The sequence below is a fragment of the Oncorhynchus mykiss genome, chromosome 21 (assembly GCF_013265735.2).
Source record: "Oncorhynchus mykiss isolate Arlee chromosome 21, USDA_OmykA_1.1, whole genome shotgun sequence".
Taxonomy (NCBI): Eukaryota; Metazoa; Chordata; class Actinopteri; order Salmoniformes; family Salmonidae; genus Oncorhynchus; species Oncorhynchus mykiss.
The window spans coordinates 25,409,658-25,434,022 of NC_048585.1; positions in this window are offsets into that span (position 1 = coordinate 25,409,658).

The window sequence follows — 24,365 nt, forward strand, 5'->3', positions numbered from 1 at the left end:
TACTGTAGTAGGGTTGGAAGGTTAGACAGGTTTTGTGTATCTGACCACTACTGTAGTAGGGTTGGAAGGTTAGACAGGTTGTATGTATCTGACCACTACTGTAGTAGGGTTGGAAGGTTAGACAGGTTGTATGTATCTGACCACTACTGTAGTAGGGTTGGAAGGTTAGACAGGTTGTATGTATCTGACCACTACTGTAGTAGGGTTGGAAGGTTAGACAGGTTGTGTGTATCTGACCACTACTGTAGTAGGGTTGGAAGGTTAGACAGGTTGTATATATCTGACCACTACTGTAGTAGGGTTGGAAGGTTAGACAGGTTGTATGTATCTGATCACTACTGTAGTAGGGTTGGAAGGTTAGACAGGTTGTATATATCTGACCACTACTGTAGTAGGGTTGGAAGGTTAGACAGGTTGTGTGTATCTGACCACTACTGTAGTAGGGTTGGAAGGTTAGACAGGTTGTGTGTATCTGACCACTACTGTAGTAGGGTTGGAAGGTTAGACAGGTTGTGTGTATCTGACCACTACTGTAGTAGGGTTGGAAGGTTAGACAGGTTGTATATATCTGACCACTACTGTGGTAGAGTTGGAAGGTTAGACAGGTTGTGTGTATCTGACCACTACTGTAGTAGGGTTGGAAGGTTAGACAGGTTGTGTGTATCTGACCACTACTGTAGTAGGGTTGGAAGGTTAGACAGGTTGTATGTATCTGACCACTACTGTAGTAGGGTTGGAAGGTTAGACAGGTTGTGTGTATCTGACCACTACTGTAGTAGGGTTGGAAGGTTAGACAGGTTGTGTGTATCTGACCACTACTGTAGTAGGGTTGGAAGGTTAGACAGGTTGTATGTATCTGACCACTACTGTAGTAGGGTTAGAAGGTTAGACAGGTTGTGTGTATCTGACCACTACTGTAGTAGGGTTGGAAGGTTAGACAGGTTGTGTGTATCTGACCACTACTGTAGTAGGGTTGGAAGGTTAGACAGGTTGTGTGTATCTGACCACTACTGTAGTAGGGTTGGAAGGTTGGACAGGTTGTGTGTATCTGACCACTACTGTAGTAGGGTTGGAAGGTTAGACAGGTTGTGTGTATCTGACCACTACTGTAGTAGGGTTGGAAGGTTAGACAGGTTGTGTGTATCTGACCACTACTGTGGTAGGGTTGGAAGGTTAGACAGGTTGTATGTATCTGACCACTACTGTGGTAGGGTTGGAAGGTTAGATAGGTTGTATGTAATTGACCACTACTGTAGTAGGGTTGGAAGGTTAGACAGGTTGTATGTATCTGATCACTACTGTGGTAGGGTTGGAAGGTTAGATAGGTTGTATGTATCTGACCACTACTGTAGTAGGGTTGGAAGGTTAGACAGGTTGTGTGTATCTGACCACTACTGTGGTAGGGTTGGAAGGTTAGACAGGTTGTATGTATCTGATCACTACTGTAGTAGGTTTGGAAGGTTAGACAGGTTGTGTGTATCTGACCACTACTGTAGTAGGGTTGGAAGGTTAGACAGGTTGTGTGTATCTGACCACTACTGTAGTAGGGTTGGAAGGTTAGACAGGTTGTGTGTATCTGACCACTACTGTAGTAGGGTTGGAAGGTTAGACAGGTTGTGTGTATCTGACCACTACTGTAGTAGGGTTGGAAGGTTAGACAGGTTGTATATATCTGACCACTACTGTAGTAGGGTTGGAAGGTTAGACAGGTTGTGTGTCTCTGACCACTACTGTAGTAGGGTTGGAAGGTTAGACAGGTTGTATGTATCTGACCACTACTGTAGTAGGGTTGGAAGGTTAGACAGGTTGTGTGTATCTGACCACTACTGTAGTAGGGTTGGAAGGTTAGACAGGTTGTGTGTATCTGACCACTACTGTAGTAGGGTTGGAAGGTTAGACAGGTTGTGTGTATCTGACCACTACTGTAGTAGGGTTGGAAGGTTAGACAGGTTGTATGTATCTGACCACTACTGTAGTAGGGTTGGAAGGTTAGACAGGTTGTATGTATCTGACCACTACTGTGGTAGGGTTGGAAGGTTAGATAGGTTGTATGTATCTGACCACTACTGTAGTAGGGTTGGAAGGTTAGACAGGTTGTGTGTATCTGACCACTACTGTGGTAGGGTTGGAAGGTTAGACAGGTTGTATGTATCTGATCACTACTGTAGTAGGTTTGGAAGGTTAGACAGGTTGTATGTATCTGACCACTACTGTGGTAGGGTTGGAAGGTTAGACAGGTTGTATATATCTGACCACTACTGTAATAGGGTTGGAAGGTTAGACAGGTTGTGTGTATCTGACCACTACTGTGGTAGGGTTGGAAGGTTAGACAGGTTGTATGTATCTAATCACTACTGTAGTAGGGTTAGAAGGTTAGACAGGTTGTATGTATCTGACCACTACTGTAGTAGGGTTGGGAGGTTAGACAGGTTGTATGTATCTGACCACTACTGTAATAGGGTTGGAAGGTTAGACAGGTTGTATGTATCTGACCACTACTGTGGTAGGGTTGGAAGGTTAGACAGGTTGTGTGTATCTGACCACTACTGTAGTAGGGTTGGAAGGTTAGACAGGTTGTATGTATCTGACCACTAATGTGGTAGGGTTGGAAGGTTAGACAGGTTGTATGTATCTGACCACTACTGTAGTAGGGTTGGAAGGTTAGACAGGTTGTGTGTATCTGACCACTACTGTAGTAGGGTTGGAAGGTTAGACAGGTTGTATATATCTGACCACTACTGTAGTAGGGTTGGAAGGTTAGACAGGTTGTGTGTATCTGACCACTACTGTAGTAGGGTTGGAAGGTTAGACAGGTTGTGTGTATTTGACCACTACTGTGGTAGGGTTGGAAGGTTAGACAGGTTGTGTGTATCTGACCACTACTGTAGTAGGGTTGGAAGGTTAGACAGGTTTTGTGTATCTGACCACTACTGTAGTAGGGTTGGAAGGTTAGACAGGTTGTATGTATCTGACCACTACTGTAGTAGGGTTGGAAGGTTAGACAGGTTGTATGTATCTGATCACTACTGTAGTAGGGTTGGAAGGTTAGACAGGTTTTGTGTATCTGACCACTACTGTAGTAGGGTTGGAAGGTTAGACAGGTTGTGTGTATCTGACCACTACTGTGGTAGGGTTGGAAGGTTAGACAGGTTGTATGTATCTGACCACTACTGTGGTAGGGTTGGAAGGTTAGACAGGTTGTATGTATCTGATCACTACTGTAGTAGGGTTGGAAGGTTAGACAGGTTGTATGTATCTGACCACTACTGCAGTAGGGTTGGAAGGTTAGACAGGTTGTATGTATCTGATCACTACTGTAGTAGGGTTGGAAGGTTAGACAGGTTGTGTGTATCTGACCACTACTGTAGTAGGGTTGGAAGGTTAGACAGGTTGTATGTATCTGACCACTACTGTGGTAGAGTTGGAAGGAGTGACATTACTCCTGTAGGTTTTTCTGATCACCATATTGCTACTGTCGCTATGCACTTGTCCTGTCCTCGAATGTCATCACCTTATTAGTATTTTAATGTTAAGTTATTACATGACGGCATGTTGTGTGAAAAGTTTTTGTTTTGGGGGAAATGGAGGGTTATTAAATTACATTTTAAGTCCTTGAGACAATGGTGGAGGTTGGGAAGGCCCAAGTACATGTGTTTTGTCAACAGTATACTGCTCTGTCTAGTGCTGAAGTTAAAGAGACTCTCACATCTATTGAATTGAAGTTGCTAACTCAGAATGACCCCGGACTAGTCATGAACTTACAGGACAAGAGACATGAACTGAGGTCGTTTCTACATGATAGAGTGAAGGGTTCCTTGATTAGGTCTGACTTTGCTACCCTCAAGGATATGGATGCTCCTAGCGCTTTTTTAAACGTAGGACAGTCGACATTGCAACGCAAACAGATGGTTTGCCTTCGTCTCCCTGATGGGAAGGTGACCACGGATGACAGTGAAATGCGCCAACATGCCGTGGATTTCTATTCTGCCCTCAACAAGGCGGAGGATTGTGATCCTCTGTGTGCTGAACGGTTGTTTCATGGCCTTCCTCAATTTGGACCTGAGCAGAGAGCTGCTTTGGACTCTGGCATTACTCTGCAGTAGCTGTCCACTGCATTTATGCAGCTCTCATCAGGCCGAGCCCCTGGCATCGATGGTTTACCATCTGATTTCTATAAGGGGGTTTATTGGGGAGGGTTTTTATGAAGTGGTGTGTGAATCTTTTCATGATGGTTCTCTTCCTGTATCCTGTCAATGTGCTGTGCTTTCATTGTAACCAAAAAAGGGGGGATTTGGCACCTTTTAAAAAACTGGTGACCTCTTGCATTGCTGTGTGCAGAATAAAATATTACATTTAAGTGTCTCTCAAATCAATCAATCAATCAATCAAATGTATTTATAAAGCCCTTTTTACATCAGCCGATGTCACAAAGTGCTGTACAGAAATGCAGCCTAAAACCCCAAACAGCAAGCAATGCAGATAGAAGCATGGTGGTTAGGAAAAACTCCCAAGAAAGGCCAGAACCTAGGAAGAAACCTAGAGAGGAACCAGGCTCTGAGGGGTGGCCAGTCCTCCTCTGGCTATGCCGGGTGAGGAGATAACAGAACATGGTCAAGAAGTTCAAACATTCATAGATGACCAGCAAGGTCAGATAATAAAAATCACAGTGGTTGTAGAGGGTGCAGCAGCTTAGGCCCTCCGGAGTAAATGTCAGTTGGCTTTTCATAGCCGATCATTCAGAGTTAATTCAGAGTTAGAGACAGCAGGCGCAGTAGAGAGAGAGTCCGAAACAGCAGGTCTAGGACAAGGAAACACGTCCAGTGAACAGGTCAGGGTTCCATAGCCGTAGGCAGAACTGTTGAAGCAGGAGCAGCAGCATGACCAGGTGGACTGGGGATGGCAAGGAGTCATCAGGCCAGGTAGTCCTGAGGCATGGTCCTAGGGCTCAGGTCCTCCAAGAGAAGAGAGAGAGAAAGAGAGAGAGAAGATAGATAAAGAGAGACAGAATTAGAGGGAGCATACTTAAATTCACAAAGGACACCGAGAAATAGAGAGAGAAATACTCCAGATATCACAGACTGACCCTAGCCCCCCGACACATAAACTATTGCAGCATAAATACTGGAGGCTGAGACAGGAGGGGTCAGGATACCCCCAGACAGGGCTAAAGCACAGCCCACACACCACTAGAGAGATATCTTCAACCACCAACCTACTACCCTGAGTCAAGGCCAAGTATAGCCACAAAGATCTCCCACACGGCACAAACTCGAGGGGGGCGCAAACCCGGACAGGAAGATCACGTCAGTGACTCAACCCAGTCAAGTGACGCACACCTCCTAGGGACGGCATGGAAGAGCACCAGTAAGCCAGCAACTCAGCCCCCGTAATAGGGTTACGGGGGCTGTATGTGCAAAGTTTTAGACTGATCCAATGAACCATTGCATTCCTGTTCAAAATGTTGTATCAAGACAACCCAAATGTGCCTAATTTGTTTATTAATAACTTTTCATGTTCAAAATTGTGCACTCTCCTCAAACAACAGCATGGTATTATTTCACTGTAATAGCGCCTGTAAATTTAACAGTGCTGTTAGATTAACAAGAATTTCTGCCAATATCAGATATGTCTATGTCCTGGGAAATGTTCTTGTTACGTACAACCTCATGCTATTCGCATTAGCCTACATTAGCTCAAATGTCCTGTGGAAGGGACACCGATCCCGAAGAAGTTCAGGTTCTCTCAAACGCTCTGAAGGTGTATCAGGGGGCCTCCTCAGCTAGAGTTAATTGGGAAAAGAGTGAATCACTGTGGGCAGGTCAGCTTCAAATAGGGTCCACTCCACGTTTATCAAGGGAGCTTCAGTGGGGCAAAGACTTTGGTTTTGTTTCTAGGCTCTGATGTCTTTCTAAAAAGAACTGGAAGGGTGTAGTGGAGAAGGTGTGTGCCAGATTGTCTATGTGGAAATGGGTGCTACCCCTGCTGTCTTATAGGGGAAGGGTGCTGGTAGCCAATAACCTACCGCCTCTACCCTGTGGCACAGACTAATGATTTTACAGCCACCAGGGGTCTGATACAAGATCTTCAGAGGACCCTTGTCAATTCCTTCTGGTCTGGACAACATTGCATTAAAGCTGCAGCCCTGTACCTGCCACTGCATGAGGGTGGGCAAGGTCTGGTGGACATTTCATCTAGGATCATGGCTTTCCGGCTTCAAGCAGCCCAGAGACTATTGTACAGTGACGGTTCTAGCTGGGTCGATAAAGCCTACACATTGATGAGGAGTGCGGGCTGTTTGGGCTTAGACAAGTACCTTTTCCTCTTGAAGCGAGAGGGGGTGATTTGTCTGGACTGACTCCATTCTGTGAGTTTGTTATGCAGTCTTGGAGAGTTTTCGACATGTCCCGTAAGGCTGGCACCCCACCAGGGATGTGGCTTTTTGAAGTGCCTCTTTCTCATAACACTGTCATCCAGTCCCGTGTTATGGGTTCAGCCAGCCTACATTGTTGCCTGTTAGGTGTGGAGTGTACCGAGCTGGGTCATCTGATGCGGAAAGGAAGAAGATCGTGGGAGAAAGAGTGGGGATCCGATCATCTCGCCTACTGAGGAAGGTTGTAGCTGAGGTCTGCGATTCCTTGCTATTACTTTATCGGCAGTATGTGACTGATACTTCCAATTCTGATCGGTGGATGGAGGGTCTGGATTATGTGTTCCCTGCGCTGAATGTTAGTGGTGCGGCGGAGGCATTAGATGAGGACGTGGGGATGCTGCTTTCCTACGATACCCCGGAGATGGGGGAGTTCATGGCAGTGGGAAAGAGCCCATGTACATAATATGTGTAAAAGTGTCCCATGCTTCTTCACTGGAAGGGGTAAAATTGACGAGGTGGGCGGGTGTGTTTGGTCCAGGTGCTTCCTCAAAAGCCTGTTGGCGGTCTTTATATAAACTGCCGATTGATAAGAGGACATCTGACCTCCAATGGAGGATAGTTTACGGAGCTATAGCCACCAACATGCATCTGGTACACCTTGCTCCTACTGTTGGGGAGGGATATCTGGCACATCTGTTTTTACAATGTCCCAGGTTGGTCGGGATGATTGACCTGCTCACCAGTTGGTTCTCAGCTCTGGGAGAAGTTTTCTCTTCCCAGCTGTTTATATTTTGGCCAAAATACAGGTTTAGTCTGAGGGGTGTAGTTCTCTTGCTTAACTTTGTGTCAGGGGCAGCTAAATTAGCAGCTTGGAAGACACGAAAGAACAGTATTCAGGGACAGGGGTCTGTGGATGTGGTGGGAATGCTGGAGGGGATGTTGGTAGGTCATGTTGGGCTGTTTATGAATATATGAGGTATTTAGAGGCTGTTGTGTTAATGTGAAGAAAGATCTGGACAGGACCTGGTGGAACCGGTAGAGTAGGTTGGCTGCATTCCGATTAAAGGCGTGGTAGAGACTGCTGCACCATACTGATGTCGGCTGGAGGTAACCTGCATGCGCGCTGCTGAGGAGAGCTGGCGGATTAGGGTTGGACCGGCAGCTGATCCTCATGAAGCTGGAGAGGCTGAGTAGAGCAGGTCTCTCAAATTTTTTACTCTGCGGTGCTGAGGACCTGGCAGCTACTAAGGCCCACATGAGAAGGGGGTGTGAAGCCTGGGTTGTGGGTGTTAGAGAGCCTATCTTCCACAACCCAGCCATCCTTTTGAAATCGGTTCAGTTGGCCACCCTGCAGAGGCTAATGATTGCAGCTGGTTTACTAAGGCTGGGTGACCTGCGGCTGCTGGGGGAGGAGGGGTGGAAAACTCTGGAAGTCATGGCACAACAAACATGACTAACATCTCTTAGGCTGCTGGAGAGATTCATGGGGGAGGTGAAGGAGGCACTGTCTGAGCAGGTGAGGGGAGTTTTTGGGTGAGAGGTAATTCCCTTTACAACCTCTGCATTAACATGAGGAACGTTAGGAGCCTAACAGGAGTGAATGCACATCAGTGGCAGGGGGTATGTGGGGCGGAGAGTATGGTGGGTTTTAGAAGGGGCTCTACAAACCCCCAGTACCAAAGAGGTCAGGGGACCTCCAGTGGAGGGTTCTTCATGGAGCCCTAGCCACTAACAGTTGTTTGGCACGGGTCGACCCGGGAGTCGGACAGGGGTGTCCTTTCTGTGTCATGAGGGAAACTGTGCATCATGTGTTTGCAGTGTGCGCCAACAGAATTAATGTCTATGTTGGAATGTCAGTGTGAGAGGTTGGGGTGGAGTTTAATGTCGGGATGTGTGGAGATGTTTCAGGAGATGTGGTGTGTCGGGGATTAGGGCTAGGATTAGGGGGAGGGGGGTGTCTGTACAGCTGAAGAAGATGGGTTGGATTTACGGTTTGGGTTTTTGTGATGTGTGGTGTTGTTTTGTATCGTGCGGTAGAGGACAAGGTGAGTATGCAGCACAGTGGATATTTGTATTTTAAAGGCGAGTGGGGGGTGGTGAGGTTTTAATGAAATGAAATGAGGAAGTTCGGGCGGCGTTCGGCGGTCGGCATCGCCGGTGTTGTAGCCATCATCGATCCACTTTTCATTATCCATTTGTTATGTCTTGTCTTCCCACACACCTGGTTTCAATTCCCTCATTACATGTTGTGTATTTAACCCACTGTTCCCCCCATGTCCTTGTCCGGAATTGTTTATTGTAAGTGCATGTGCACGTTTATCTGGTGTACGACGGGTTTTGTACCCATTGATTGTTTGTTCTGGATGCCGGTGGTTTTATGTATTAAACTGTTCCTTTGTAAACCCAGTTTTTGCTCTCCTTCTCCTGACTTCCCTGCCGCCAGTACGCACCCCTTACACTCTTACACTCTTACACTCTTACATTCTCTCTCCCTCTCTCTTTCTCTCTTTTTGTTTATTTCTTTATTTATATTCTACTCTCTCATCTCTCTCTCTTCTCTCTCTTCTCTCTCTTCTCTCTTTCTCTCTCATCTCTCTCTCTCTCCCCCTCTCTCTCTCTCTTCCTGTCTCTATATCTCTTTATATTCTACCCTCTCTCTCTCTCACTCTCTCTCGCTCTCTCTCACTTTTTGTTTATGTATGTATTTCTATTCTACTCTCTCCTCTCTCTCCCCCTTCTCTCCCTCTTTCTCTCTCTCTCTCCAATGACAGTCACATCCTGCTTTCATACACTTCCTGTGAAAGGCCACTACCCTTCTTCACAACCAGAGAAAACCCTGTTGATTAAAACCTCTGACACACACACACACAAGCCCTGAGCCCTGACATTTGAGTGTGTTTTTCTGCAGTGGGTCTCCGCTGTGCGTCCGTCTCCATCACCTCAACACAATGGGGACGCCTGTGACACATCAGTGAGAAGAGCCAGCGCGCTAATCGATAGCATCTGCAGCGCTGAGCGGCACGGGGCAGATAGAGTCACTGACTCACAAACACTGTCACTGTAACTGTCAACGGCCCGGTGACACGAAGCAGCTCAGTACAACTCTACCTCAACAGAGTCTGGTGATGTCTGAAGACTACCTAGAGAGTCAGGCTAATGGGGGAATTTAAGATCACTAGTGTATAGGGCGCTATTATAGTGCAGAGGTTCACTTTTGTGGGGAACTGGGGCTGGGGGAGAATGGGGGGTTTGTAGAGCTGAAGTTAAGGCACTGGGGTAGTGAATAAAAAATGGATGTTGGATATGCTATGTTTGGCATTATAAACCAGTTGTTTGTATCCTGAATGCTGATTGGCTAAAACAGACACCTTAATGACAGTCATATGCTTTGGCAATGTTAACACATGTTTCCCATGCCAATAAAGCCCCTTGAATTGAATTGAATTGGTTCACCGCAAGTGTTCACATTACTGTGTACTAATGGCCAGGGCATACAAAGAGCTCTGTGAAGGCTGTCACTTTGAAGCAGGCGGCTTCGGCAAGGTGGCTCGGTCACACTAAAGCATAACCATATGGTATGTACATCAAATCAAATCAAATTGAATGTATTTACATAGCCCTTCGTACATCAGCTGATATCTCAAAGTGCTGTACAGAAACCCAGCCTAAAACCCCAAACAGCAAGCAATGCAGGTGTAGAAGCACGGTGGCTAGGAAAAACTCCCTAGAAAGGCCAAAACCAGGAACCAGGCTATGTGGGGTGGCCAGTCCTCTTCTGGCTGTGCCGGGTGGAGATTATAACAGAACATGGCCAAGATGTTCAAATGTTCATAAATGACCAGCATGGTCGAATAATAATAAGGCAGAACAGTTGAAACTGGAGCAGCAGCACGGCCAGGTGGACTGGGAACAGCAAGGAGTCATCATGTCAGGTAGTCCTGGGGCATGGTCCTAGGGCTCAGGTCCTCCGAGAGAGAGAAATAAAGAGAGAAAGAGAGAATTAGAGAAAGCACACTTAAATTCACACAGGACACCGAATAGGACAGGAGAAGTACTCCAGATATGACAAACTGACCCTAGCCCCCCGACACATAAACTACTGCAGCATAAATACTGAAGGCTGAGACAGGAGGGGTCAGGAAACACTGTGGCCCCATCCGAGGACACCCCCGGACAGGGCCAAACAGGAGGGATATAACCCCACCCACTTTGCCAAAGCACAGCCCCCACACCACTAGAGGGATATCTTCAACCACCAACTTACCATCCTGAGACAAGGCTGAGTATAGCCCACAAAGATCTCCGTCATGGCACAACCCAAGGGGGGGCACCAACCCAGAAAGGATGACCACATCAGTGAATCAACCCACTCAGGTGATGCACCTCTTCCAGGGACGGCATGAGAGAGCCCCAGTAAGCCAGTGACTCAGCCCCCGTAGTAGGGTTAGAGGCAGAGAATCCCAGTGGAAAGAGGGGAACCGGCCAGGCAGAGACAGCAAGGGCGGTTCGTTGCTCCAGAGCCTTTCCCGTTCACCTTCACACTCCTGGGCCAGACTACACTCAATCATATGACCCACTGAAGAGATAAGTCTTCAGTAAAGACTTAAAGGTTGAGACCGAGTTTGCATCTCTGACATGGGTAGGCAGACCGTTCCATAAAAATTGAGCTCTATAGGAGAAAGCCCTGCCTCCAGAAGGCACAGCTGTCCTTTCCCTGACTCGCTGACTGCGCTTTGACGGGCTGGGGTGCTCCAAAACCATGTTCCAGTCCACCACACACACACACACACACACACACACACACACACACACACCAGTTACATACTCCACTGGAGAATGGGAGGAAAGTTTCGAGGGGAATGGGGAAAACAGAACAGCGTACTGTATGACTGTATTGGTAAAGACACATTAAGTGCATTTTCAATCAGTAATTGAATGACCTGCTAAACAATCACCATTGAGAGAGAATTCTAATGTCCCTTCAACTGAGACATGCTTTGATGTGTTGGTCAGTACTAACCCTGGCAGAGAGAGAGGGGGGAGATAGAGTGGGGGGAGAGGAGAGAGAAAGGGGAGAGAGAGAGGGGGGGGGGGGGGGGGGCGAGAGAGAGGGGGGAGAGAGAGAGAGGGAGGGGGGGGGGATTCTACCGTTCCTTCAACTAAGACATACTTTAATGTGCTGGTCAGTACTAACCCTGGCAGAGAGAGAGGGGGGAGAGATAGAGAGTGGGGGGAGAGGGGGGAGAAAGTGAGTGAGTGAGAGAGAGAGAGAGAGAGAGAGAGAGAGATAGAGAGAGGGAGAGAGAGGAGAGAGAGCGAGAGAGAGGGGGGAAGAGAGAGAGAGAGAAAATGAGTGTGTGTGTGTGTGTGTGTGTGTGTGTGTGTGTGTGTGTGTGTGTGTGTGTGTGTGTGTGTGTGGTGGACTGGAACATGGTTTTGGAGCACCCCAGTTGGAGCACCCCAGCCCGTCAAAGCGCAGTCAGCGAGTCAGGGAAAGGACAGCTGTGCCTTCTGGCTCCATTCACAGACACACTTCACAGAAGCACTAACCCTTACCTAATTATATCTACATTCATTAATACACACACACACACACACACACACAACCACACACATCTAGACATTCTCACACACCGGATGAGTGAAGGAGGAGACAGAGGGGGAGGTGGAAGGAGAGAGGATAGGTCATAGATGGACATGTGAAGGTAGAGTAGGGAGATAGAGAAACATTGACTAATAGTGCTCTCTGATATCTAATAGGGGGGGGGAATTATGGTTATTTCTCTCCATATCATCACCAGGTAGGAGAAAGTCTCATTCTAATCTCTGTAATGGCTTTAACAAGAATGCATTATCCATCTGTGTCTGAGTGGCACACACACACACACACACACTGAACTATTCCTGTAGCACTTAAACCCACTGTAGGTGTTACAATAACTTTTCTAGAACAGTGTAAACAGTGTCTTGGTCAAATTGGTCTCTAAGTCTCCAGCTGCATTGCTTTTCTCTCTGAATGTCAGAGAGAGATCAGAATACGCCGTACGGCTACTGCTAGCCAGGTCAATGTGGGCAATATGTTACAGCTCTTCATTTCAACAACATGTGGCAGATAATAATCACTGAAGCATCGCCCCTCAAAACAGACTTTTAATGGATTATTCCCTTAAGGCCACTAGGAGCTCTGACAATGAAACTGTCTGAGAAGGTACGAGGCGCCGTTTGAATTCTCCCTGAGTGGACATCAAAGGTCTGGAGCATCTCAGCGTACAACAGGCTGAGTCCGTGGAGAGGTATTTTAATGATGACTGAGGGTGCTGAGAGTGGTTGGGGCAGATATGATGGGGCACCTACGGTACTCATGTATTGGGATTCAACAGTCACTAAGACACGACTGGTAACCTGAAACCTGGCGTTCTGTTACCAACCACGCCATTCATTCATATGGCCTGTTTGTGTGTATGTCTTGTTCATTATGTTTATCGAGTCGATTTTTTTTTTTACGTTCGTCGCATACTGTTTTATATGGTAATTGGGAATTTGAAATTCATCCCATCAATTATAAATGATGATATAAACGGATGTATTTTGTGCTGAAACGTGAGTTATTGAGAACAAGGCATCTGTTCCCCATCTCTATTGTCATAAAACTAATAGAGGAGTCTAATTATTCTGGCAGAGCGGAACCATCTTCAACAAATTGCTCCATATACCTGGCTGTCACACTGCAACATCCCCCTACTGTTCCCAGTATATTTACAGCAGCTGTAACCAAAACAAAGGCGTTTTCAGACGACGCCGCGCCTCAGGTGAGTTGATGAGTAACCCTGTGCGGTGGCAGAGAGACTGCTGTGTGGGAGATTGGAAAGGGGAGAGGAGGGAGAGAAGAGCGCGGTTCCTGTTAAAAAAAAGGCTGGGACGCCTCTCAGCGTTCTGCGCCTCCTTTTCGGAGCGGACCTGTGGCTTTTGACACCCCTGTTTGGGCATGAAACAGGAGGTAACAGGAACTGTTAGCTGTGGAAAGTCAAGGTACATTCAGAGGGGATAGAGGTAGATAGAGGTAGATAGAGGTAGATAGAGGTAGATAGAGGTAGATAGAGGTAGATAGAGGTAGCTACACAGGAGGTCACAGACCTTCCAACGTAAAAGAAAAGTTGAAGTAGTTGTAAGACAAAGTTCTAACGTATATCACTTAACGTATATCAAATCTAATAGCATAAGTTCAGTGAAGCAGTTCAACCTAAAGAAAAATTCCCATAGCCATGCTAATTCATTTTTAACTGTCCCCCGACCAGTGTTATGGCATCCCTCCAGAGAGAGGTTATACAGTAGCCAGTTATTTTAGAGGGGCTGTAGACTCAGGTGTACGTAGGGAGCAGGAGCAGGTGTTTCTAGTTTAATTACTACAGAGGCAGAGAGAGAGCTCTGTTTCAACTGAGGAGAGAGCCTGACAGCTGTGTCCTGACTGGACCTCACGCACACACACACACACACACACACACACACACACACACACACACACACACACACACACACACACACACACACACTGTGCATGTCTGGTCAAGTGCTCCACTAAGACTCAAAGAGAAGCAGAGGTTTAGTTGTATGATACTGAGTGTAATAGGAATGAGTAAAGAGACTGATAGAGACTGGGGGATAGCCTCACAAGGATTTGATTGTGATTTGCATAGAATTAGGAATTTGAATACTAGAATGGTCATGAACCTTCTTATGATGGGATAAAGGTTAGCCATTTTGGTCAGGGAGTTGGTTAAGCATGGTTTGCCAATAGACCGATATGATGTTCTGTAAAGAAATGAATTTGAAGAATGTATCTCCACTATATGTTTATTAGCTAGCTAGCCAGACAGTCTTAGAGGAATTATTTATTATTATTTATTTTTCGATTTAAGTGCCAATATGCCAACATTCCATTCAAATAATGCAGCCAATCCACGGCCAAACACTGGCTGAAATAAGTTGATGATAGGACTTAGAAAAGTTGTAAATGTAATAATACTCACAGCTTTCCAAGAAAACAACGTTTAGACATTTATGGTCTGCTATTTAACACATTTTTTAAAATACAATCTGAATAAACTGTATTTATAATTGTGTGAGAACACTATGTTTACAATAATTATAAATACACCATTTCTGATATTTTCCTGCACAAGTAAAAATCAGGATTATGGCTCTAGTGCCATTCAATCCTATTAGACTGGTTTGGATTCTCCCTGACCAATATGGCTGCCATTTTCACCCCATTCTATAACTTTGAGGGTTTATGACATAGCCCCTATAGTAATGAAACATGATCTCTATGGTGATTGGAGTGCATGAGCCGAATAGAACATCTCCAATTACAACGGTGAGCCTGCTCTAAACTGCTGCACCACAAATCACAATGTAACACTCCCCACCTCAAAACAAGAAACAAGGGAGTCTTTTCTATCAAGTCTGACTCTTGGAATGAGTGATAACTCATTATAGTGGGACCATCTTTTCAAGCAATGGTCCGCTATCATCTGACTATCAGGTGATCTGAAATCGGCATTCTGCCATACAATTATATATCTTGAACCACTGCTGGCTCCCAACAATGCCTTTTGTTTCTGCTTCCAAGACATCCAGTCAGTGACTCCCTGAAATCAATTTAGTTTGAGAGCCAGACAGACAGAGGGAGACAGGCCTGGTTCAGAATGGGCTCTAAATGAGATGACGTGGCTTCAGTCCAGAGAGCAGTAGAGGGCAGAGAAATTACTATCTGAAGATGGACACCTATTCACGACCACTACCACATCTGGTATGTTTAGATGCAAATGGTGGACTGGTGTTTTTTTTTCCCACTATCAAACCACTAGGTGGCAGAACTACCACAAACAGTTGTTTCATCTTACACCTCTTCGATACAGGCCTATTTGAATGTATATTGATTAGACATCACAATAATATCTGTATGATACACACCCTGACTAGGCTGTATTACCTCCTCACCCTGGCTAGAGAGAGAGAGAGAGAGAGATCAGGGCATAGGCTAGTCAGTGACATGGTGTAATCATAGAGCCCCTGGCTGTCTCTGTCACTGATCTGACAGGCTGTTGGCCCAGCATGAAACAGGGTCAGGAGACCAGCTGACCAGGCCAGAGGGAGTACTACCTAGGTGGGGAAGTGGTGGATGGGGAATGGGTGCGACCACTGTGAGGAGGGAATAAAACAATGGAAAAACAGCCAGGAAGACAGACACGAGAAATTGAAGTGAGACCATTAGTGCAGAAAGAAATTCAGTTCCATATCAATATACACCTTAGTCACCCACACATGCATTGAGACACAGACACTAACCCACATGCACACACAGACGCACACATACACGTTATCCAGCTCTCTCCCAGACAGTAAAGGGTTCTGTGTAGGAGAGCTTAGAGATGCATGAGAGAGCCTGGGAACAGTCCCATTCTTATTGAATGTGGAGGCTTGGCCCAGCCAGCAGGATCACCTGCTAATACAGAGAGGGGAGCAGGGAATTACACACATAAAGCTCAGCAAGGAGAGGATAATGGCACACACACACACACACACACACACACACACACACACACACACACACACAGTCACATCCATGCATGCACAAATCTGCACACACTGGATATAAACACACTGTGCATGTGAATACGCAACATACGCATGTGCATAAACAAACAACAAAATGTTTCATCACATTCAAACTTGCTGACTTATAACTACTGCATTTGCAATGCAGCTTAACAACAAGGGTGATTGATTGTGATTTCTCTGTTGAACTAAAGGCCTAGTCTTCTATCGTGAGTACTGTAACAATATGAATGATCTCCTGCATAACCTGGCCTCTCTGTGAATGATCTCCTACATAACCTGGCCTCTGTGAATGATCTCCTATATAACCTGGCCTCTCTGTGAATGATCTCCTACATAATCGGGCCTCTCTGTGAATGATCTCCTGCATAACCTGGCCTCTCTGTGAATGATCTCCTGCATAACCTGGCCTCTCTGTGAATGATCTCCTGCATAACCTGGCCTCGTTGTGAATGATCTCCTGCATAACCTGGCCTCTCTGTGAATGATCTCCTATATAACCTGGCCTCTCTGTGAATGATCTCCTACATAACCTGGCCTCTCTGTGAATGATCTCCTGCATAACCTGGCCTCTCTGTGAATGATCTCCTATATAACCTGGCCTCTCTGTGAATGATCTCCTACATAACCTGGCCTCTCTGTGAATGATCTCCTGCATAACCTGGCCTCTCTGTGAATGATCTCCTATATTACCTGGCCTCTCTGTGAATGATCTCCTGCATAACCTGGCCTTTCTGTGAATGATCTCCTACATAACCTGGCCTTTCTGTGAATGATCTCCTACATAACCTGGCCTCTCTGTGAATGATCTCCTACATAACCTGGCCTCTCTGTGAATGATCTCCTACATAACCTGGCCTCTCTGTGAATGATCTCCTACATAACCTGGCCTCTCTGTGAATGATCTCCTGCATAACCTGGCCTCTCTGTGAATGATCTCCTGCATAACCTGGCCTCTCTGTGAATGATCTCCTACATAACCTGGCCTCTCTGTGAATGATCTCCTACATAACCTGGATTCTCTGTGAATGATCTCCTACATAACCTGGCCTCTCTGTGAATGTCATGAAGGTTTCCACCCATAGAAAAGAGGTGCTGAAAATAACCCACCCTCACAACAGGAGCCTCTGGCCTACTTCAAAACAACAACACGCAAATCTGTCTGGAAAACAACATAAAAGCCTGGGCCCTGTTTAACATCACTACATCATTAAAGAAAAGCTCTCTCATGCAGTTTTCTTTCTCCCCTACCTCTCTCTGCTCGTTCTCCCCCTCCCTCCTTCCATGTTCCAGGCTCTGTGCTCTCACTCTCTCTCTCTCTCTCCCTCCCTCCCCTTTCTGTCCCTCCCTCCCCCTCTCTCTCTCTCTCTCCCTCCCTCCCTCCATGTGAAAGGACAACCAGGGATTGTAGAATGTTCCAGGCTCTGTGCTCTTATTCCCTCCCTCCCTGCCTCCCTCCCTCCCTACATGTGAAAAGAGAACCAGGGGTTGTAGAATGTTCCAGGCTCTGTGTCTCTGAGGAGCTGTGTGGATCGATGAGGTGTTTAACATCATCCTTTAGCTTTTTAAAGCCTGCTGAGAACAAGCCCCATACGGCTGAACCTTGACCCCGCCTGCTTGGCGCCGATCGAAGGCCCGGCCACATGACTGCCTTACGCAACACTCATGGGAGCCCCGCTCTCCAGGCCACCTCCCACTTCCTGCTCAGACGGTGGTTACCGAGGCAAACCATCGCCCAGGGCAACACAGTAAAGAGAAGAAGGAGGAGGAAGGCGAGGAGACGGAGAGTCTGAGATGTGGATAGATGTGAGAGGAGGGCATGAAATCGATAAGCCCGTGCAACAGCATCGCAGTTCATATGCCCACACACTGAGAGACAAAAAAAAACACACACACACACATACACACACACACACACACACACACACACACACACACACACACACACACAGACAGAAAAAGACACACACACACTAACACACACACGTACGCACATACAGTGCGTTCTTCTTAAATGTCAATACCACCAAAATAAGCTCACATTTAACCAGCACTAGTAATATTTAACATGCTAGAAAATAAATGTGCCTCTGCCTGCTTAGTCAACCAACCACACTCAGAGATATTTATAAAGAGCAGGGTGGCAACAGCAAATACCTCCGATATTAAACCCTGCTATGATAGACAGCAGAAGTTAATCACAAAATCTGAAATAGATTCAAGAGGTTGTTTCTTGTGTGGAAAACCAGTAGGAAAAAGTAATTGAGTATATTAAACTGATATTGGTAATGTTAGAGACAAAGGCTGGCTGGCAACTGTGAGTGAATACAGACAAACATTCATGTTCAGTCAGCCACCCCCTGACAAAATTAATTCCATCATAAGCCACTTGTGTCCGACCCCTCCTCCATTCGTATTGATTGACTTCTGAGGCTGCCACTCAGAAGCAAGAAAAGCCTTCTGCCCTTTGACCCCTGTAATGATGGTACATTACTATAGCTTCTATTTGATAGGTGGCTCGTGGTCCACTCTGTAGAGGTCAGCTATCTCCAGCCCAACAGTTGCAGCTCAAGCCTGTACTATGTGGTGGAGAGATGAGTGCAACTAGACACAAGAGCCTCCATTACAGCTCAGACAAGAGCCTTTCTTCCATTATGGCTTTCACACAAGGGCCTCCATTCCGGCTCTTAGTCATTCTAATGAGCTCCACACAGTGTGATAAAGCCAGTGGATCTGTCTGTGTTTTAGGCTCACTGTTAGTGCTCCCACGCGAGCGGCTCCAGGCAGACCCTAATGCTGGAGAGCGCTCAACAGGCATTGTGCTTTTTTTTATTTCAGTAATTGTCAAGCGTCAGAGGGCTCTTACAGCACAGGTTTAATGGCGTCTAATGGAAACTCAACACAGAGAAGAAAAAAATATATTTCAATGGGAGAGAGAACACTCTGATTAATGAATTCCCTGTTCTCTACAAACTGTCTACGACTTATCTGAAACACAGTATCTTCCAATATTCACAAAAATGCAACTGTGATTTGTGTGTGTGTCTGGCTCTCTCTGTGTGTGTGTGTGTGTGTGTCTGTCTCTCTGTGTGTGTGTGTGTGTGTGTGTGTGTCTGTCTCTCTCTGTGTGTGTGTGTGTGTGTGTGTGTGTGTGTGTGTGTGTGTGTGTGTGTGTGTGTGTGTGTGTGTGTGTGTGTGTGTGTGTGTGTGTGTGTGTGTGTGTGTGTGTGTGTGTGTGAGAGAGAGAGAGTAGGTGTGTGTGTGCATGTGTGTGTCCTGCAGGCTACTGTAGCTAAACTCCATGATCTTCTTTCTCTGGAACTCTTGCCCCTCGTATGTGCAACTGGCAGGACCCTGAAAGCAGCACCTCCAGCTCTATCCATCTTTCTTTCAGCACTCATTCTCTCACCTCTCTTCTCTCTCCATCTCTACTTCACCGTACCTACTTCAACCCTCTCTCATCTCTCCCTGCTCACATCAAATTATATTTTCTCTTTTCCTCCCCGTTCCTCGTTGAGGACGTCAACGTAGGTCTTCTACACTGCCCTCATGAATATATTTCTGTACTGCAATCTCACAACCCATTTTTCTTGCTCCGTGTCTCATTATGCAATGGCCACTTACCAAACACAAACAACTGCAATTTACACTTTGTCCGTCTTTTTCTCAGTTTCGTAGTAGTAGCAGTAGACATGTGTCTGAGTATAAGCTGTAGTCAACACAACAACATTAGTATATGTCTTGTCAAAAACAGATTTCCGAATGTTCCATAGACTTGTATGAGATTATGCGAAGTCAACTCTATCAACGCTTCTTTAGCCCTCGGGCTGTACTTTTCACATATCCCGTCCAACGCATATGTCAAAGTCTCATGTCGTGGTTACCTAAAGAGGTAACCTGGTCCCAGATCTGTTTGTGCGCTTTCCAATTCCATTGCGGTCCTTGTCAAGCCAAACAAGCCAACGATAGACAAGGATAGCACAGGATAGTTGACATGACAGCACAAACAGACTGGCAGACAGACTGGCACTCAGGCTACCTAAGAGGAGTGTGTGTACAAAGAAGGGGTCCGAGTGTCATACACTGTGTCATTCCGGAGAAGGGTGTTGTGTCAAAATGAGAGAAACTCCTGTCCTGCTGGTGTTGCTATTCTGTCTGTTTAGGGAATGGGTCCCGGGAGAGAGTGGAGGGATCAGAGAGGATGACATCGACCCAGAAGGCAGTGTGGGAAGAGGGAGCAGGGTGAGAGAGCTGGATGAAGACACAGCGATGACCCACAGACAGACGGACAGCCAAACCACCACCCGTGACATCTGGACTGAGCTTAGAGCGCTGAGAGACATGGTGGTGGACCAGAGAGTTCAGCTGAGGTACACAGGGGAGCAGGTGGATGAGCTGAAAGGGGAGCAGCGTGCCACCCAAACTGAACTCTGTGCCACCCAAACTGAACTCTGTGCCACCCAAACTGAACTCTGTGCCACACAAACTGAACTCCTGTTGACCAAGTACAAGCTGGAGCAAAAGAGAGGCAACACCGGTACATGGAGCCAGAACTTATATAATTGGTGTCAACATTAAAGCAAATTGCTGTTGAACTATGTGACCTTCCACAGTCGTTGACAGTTGATTGTTTAGGTCCATGTTTATGACATTGTTAGTGTTATATGATTCCTAATATGTCACTATAATGTTTAACTTCGGACTCGGTGGCCAGACTGTCAGCCGGCGAAGATGTGGATGCAGGTAAGTCGTGGTGGAAACATGGGACGTTCTGATTTACTTTGCTATGTGGAAAATGAACTGTATGTTCTCCCCATGATTCCAGAACAGTCATTGTACCTGGCAGTCATGGGGGCCAGAGTGACAGCCAGCGAGGGAGAGACTGCAGGTAATGAAGAGAGACAAAGAGCACATTACTGTAAGGCCTTATCAACAGTGCAATAATAATATTGAATCAAGTGTTACCTAGCAGCTGACTGTCATATTCCGCTGTGTTCTTTCACCTCACTTGAAGGTTTCTATTATATTTGAGCCTTGAAGGCCACAGTGTCAGCTATTCAGAATGAGAAAACAGGTCATAAAGGAAAATCACGGAAATCAGAAAAAGACTATTAGATCCCTACTATTCTGCAAAAGCTTGTATTGTAAATAGACTACTCTGTCTGTGTTATTTCAGTCCTGGATGACAGAGTATCAGTGAGAAGGAAGTGGAGGACCTGCAGAAAGAGAATGCAGGTAAGATAGACTTGGCATTTTACAGACTTTCAGAGATTCTAATCTTTGTAATAAACTGAATTTATCTCTCACGTGAATGTCATACAGACATACCGAATATGGCATCCTCTGCTGCTTTATCTGTTGACGGAGAACGAGGACCCTTCAATAGTGAATGGTCTAGAAGGAGGCCCTCACTAACATCAGCCAGGCCTACAGTCCAATTACATCCTATATAGAGCAAGCTACTGCCCTACTGTTATTTTACTAAGACACAGCTCTAGTGTCTATCAGGGCCAGGAGAGAGAGAGAGACAATCTCCTGGCCCAATGACATAGGAATGACATTAAAGGGGAAGTTCAGCATTTAATAGCTTTTAGAACTTAACGTTAGATGATTCCTGAATTTCTCCTTTAATAATGTCCTCTAATTTGCATGTGCCTTTACAGCCCCAGTGATTGGAGTTTACTACATTAGATTCACTGCTATGGACATGCAGACTTCAGCACATGTGACGTTCCTGTTGTTCAGGAATGGTCAGAGACTTACAGTGGGGCAAAAAAGTATTTAGTCAGCCACCAATTGTGCAAGTTCTCCCACTTAAAAAGATGAGAGAGGCCTGTAATTATCTTCATAGGTACACTTCAACTATGACAGACAAAATGAGAAAAAAAATCCAGAAAATCATATTGTAGGATTTTTTATGAATTTATTTGCAAATTATGGTGGAAAATAAGTATTTGGTCACCTACAAACAAGCAAGATTTCTGGCTCTCACAGACCTGTAACTTCTTCTTTAAGAGGCTCCTCTGTCCTCCACTCGTTACCTGTATTAATGGCACCTGTTTGAACTTGTTATCAGTATAAAAGACACCTGTCCACAACCTCAAACAGTCACACTCCAAACTCCACTATGGCCAAGACCAAAGAGCTGTGAAAGGACACCAGAAACAAAATTGTAGTGAATGACTTGCAGAGAGCTGGGACCAAAGTAACAAAGCCTACCATCAGTAACACACTACGCCGCCAGGAACTCAAATCCTGCAGTGCCAGACGTGTCCCCCTGCTTAAGCCAGTACATGTCCAGGCCCGTCTGAAGTTTGCTAGAGAGCATTTGGATGATCCAGAAGAAGATTGGGAGAATGTCATATGGTCAGATGAAACCAAAATATAACTTTTTGGTAAAAACTCAACTCGTCGTGTTTGGAGGACAAAGAATGCTGAGTTGCATCCAAAGAACACCATACCTACTGTGAAGCATGGGGGTGGAAACATCATGCTTTGGGGCTGTTTTTCTGCAAAGGGACTAGGACAACTGATCCGTGTAAAGGAAAGAATGAATGGGGCCATGTATCGTGAGATTTTGAGTGAATACCTCCTTCCATCAGCAAGGGCATTGAAGATGAAACGTGGCTGCGTCTTTCAGCATGACAATGATCCCAAACACACCGCCCGGGCAACGAAGAAGTGGCTTTGTAAGAAGCATTTAAAGGTCCTGGAGTGGCCTAGCCACTCTCCAGATCTCAACCACATAGGAAATCTTTGGAGGGAGTTGAAAGTCCGTGTTGCCCAGCAACAGCCCCAAAACATCACTGCTCTAGAAGAGATCTACCTGGGGGACTGGGCCAAAATACCAGCAACAGTGTGTGAAAACCTGGTGAAGACTTACGGAAAACATTTGACCTCTGTCATTGCCAACAAAAGGTATACAATAAAGTATTGAGATAAACTTTTGTTATTGACCAAATACTTATTTTCCACCTTAATTTGCAAATAAATAAATAAAAAATCCTACAATGTGATTTTCTGGATTTTCTTTTCTCATTTTGTCTGTCATAGTTGAAGTGTACCTATGATGAAAATTACAGGCCTCTCTCATCTTTTTAAGTGGGAGAACTTGCACAATTGGTGGCTGACTAAATATTTTTTGCCCCACTGTATATGCATATTATTAGTATATTTTGATAGAAAACACTCTGAAGTTTCTAAAACTGTTTGAATTATGTCTGTGAGTATAACACAACTCATATGGCAGGCGAAAACCTGAGAAAAAATCCAACCAGGAAGTGGGAAATCTGAGGTTGGTCATTTTTCATCTCATTCCCTATTGAAGACGCAGTGGGATATTGGTCATGTTGCACTTCCTAAGGCTTCCACTAGATGTCAACAGTCTTTAGAAACTTGTTTGAGGCTTCTACTGTAAAGGAGGGGCTCATAAGGGCTCTTTGAGTCAGTGGTCTGGCAGGGTGCCACAAGCTCGTGACGCTCGTTCACGTGAGAGGTAGCTCACGTTCCATTGCATTTCTGAAGACAAAGGAACTCTCCGGTTGGAACAATATTGAAGATTTATGTTAAAAACATCCTAAAGATTGATTCTATACATTGTTTGACATGTTTCTACGGACTGTAACGGAACCTTTTGACATTTCGTCTGCTCCTAGTGAACATTCTTCGTGAGTTTAGATTTGTTTACAAAACGCGCTAACAAAAGTAGCTATTTGGACATAAATGATGGACATTATCGAACAAAACAAACATTTATTGTGGAACTGGGATTCCTGTGAGTGCATTCTGATGAAGATCATCAAAGGTAAGTGAATATTTATAATGTTATTTCTGACTTCTGTTGACTGCACAATATGTCGGATATGTTTTTGGCTTGTTTGGTCTCTGAGCGCCATACTCAGATAATTGCATGGTTTGCTTTTTCCGTAAAGCTTTTTTGAAATCTGACACAGCGGTTGCATGAAGGAGAAGTGTCTCTAAAGTTCCATGCATAACATTTGAATTTTCATCAACATTTATTATGAGTATTTCTGTAAATTGATGTGGCTCTCTGCACTACTGAACATAACGTGTCAATGTATACTGAGATTCTTTGATATAAATATGAACTTTATCAAACAAAACATACATGTATTGTGTAACATGAAGTCCTATGAGTGTCATCTGATGAAGATCATCAAAGGTTAGTGATTCATTTTATCTCTATTTCTGATTTTTGTGACTCCTCTCTTTGACTGGAAAAATGGCTCTGTTTTTCTGTGACTTGGCTCTGACCTAACATAAATCGTTTGTGGTGCTTCTGCCATAAAGCCTATTTGAAATCGGACACTATGGTTGGATTAACAAGAAGTGTATCTTTAAAATGGTGTGAAATACT